We start from the raw sequence: 1506 nt of genomic DNA on the forward strand, positions 1-1506 counted from the left end.
ATATATTTTTTAATGAATAGGAAAAAGTATTTAAAACGTTTTCAATTATATGAGAGTAGATTGTGAGTTATTGTACAATAATTTTTATGCGAATAATGTAAGTTTGAAATTTAAAACTAACACAAAATTTTTCCAAGTGCTTTTTAAAACAATTTTTTTTACGATAAACAAAAACAAAATCTACGTCTCTTCAATGTTTACCAGCAATGAATCAGAGGTCGAAGTCGACCGGCTTCGAGTCGGAGCTTACCCGCCGCCGAACTATATTTAGTTGCTTGAGCCGCCGCCGAATCATTCGGCTTAAATCGACTCAAATTTTTTTAATGTTTTTATTAACTAGACTGTAAGATCAATTATGTTTAAAATACACTATGGTGAAGGGTATATAAGATTCGGCACGGCCGAATATAGCACTCTTACTTGTTATAGTTATTATTTTCTTGCGTGTAAAAAATCGCGAAAACCACTACCTGTTATTGGAAATTTTACAAATTGTTTGTTATGTTGTTATCCTTTTTTATTTTCTTAATAATTGACAAAATTAGGTAAAAATCAATTTCAATCTATGGACCTCTTTGTTCAAAGGAAAATAATCCTTAATAATTATGTACATTCATTGTCATTCATATTCAGTATACAATTGATTAGCCAACAAAATGCATCCATTTACCCGCTTCATTCAATCGCTTATATACGAAAATAAATTAGCAACATTGTTAAACTATCCACGCAATATTAAAAATAATAAAATAACACAATGCCAAAAGTTTGTAAGTACATATACATATTTAAGTTAAGATGTAAAAAACTAATTGTTTCAAATTTGTTTACCTTATGTATCGCAGTAAAAACTAAAGAAAGTAAACGTTTGTTGCAAAAGCAAACAAACTAGTGAAGAAGGAAAACGCAACATCATCTATTTATATGGGAAAACAGTAAGTACTTACACTTTTTAATTTCATAAATATAAAAAACTATAAACACGTATTAATTAATCTAGACTAATAGTGAACAAGAATTGCGCAATAAATTAAAAGAACTACAACAAAAATTGGAACAAATAACAGCGCAGAAAGAAACCAAAACACGAATAAGTGAAGAAAACTCTGTGGGATCTAACGATGCTGAAAATGATGAACAACCTGGTGTGTCGAGGCTAAACAAAATAACAAATCCAAATGAAAGTGAAGTGATTATTTCTCCAATTGAAGCTAATCCTCCAATTGAAATGGGTTCCACCCAGCTGTATGGAAAAAATTATGAAGAAGATGTAAGTATATCAGTAAATAATTTCAAAAGTCTATAAAAACATGGCAAATAACAATTAAAATATTCACAATTTTAATTTGCCATGTTACCTAGAAAAACAAATTTTTTGTTTTTAGTTATAACAAAAGTTTTTTTAAGTATTACTTTTATATTAACGCATTTTTATTGAATTTATATTTTCAGATGGTTCACTTAAAAGACAACATTTATTGTCGGAAAATTGTTTATGACAGTGCA

At 28.4% G+C, this 1506-nt stretch overlaps 1 long non-coding RNA gene across 1 annotated transcript; it reads left to right on the forward strand.

Moving 5' to 3' along the window:
* Positions 1 to 318: 318 nt before the first annotated feature.
* LOC124421293 lies at positions 319 to 1506 on the forward strand. Its single transcript, XR_006941554.1, has 4 exons — positions 319 to 770; positions 846 to 935; positions 1001 to 1270; positions 1453 to 1506. It is a non-coding gene; the product is annotated as an uncharacterized LOC124421293 (long non-coding RNA).

Source organism: Lucilia cuprina, chromosome X, assembly GCF_022045245.1.
Source record: "Lucilia cuprina isolate Lc7/37 chromosome X, ASM2204524v1, whole genome shotgun sequence".
Classification (NCBI taxonomy): Eukaryota; Metazoa; Arthropoda; class Insecta; order Diptera; family Calliphoridae; genus Lucilia; species Lucilia cuprina.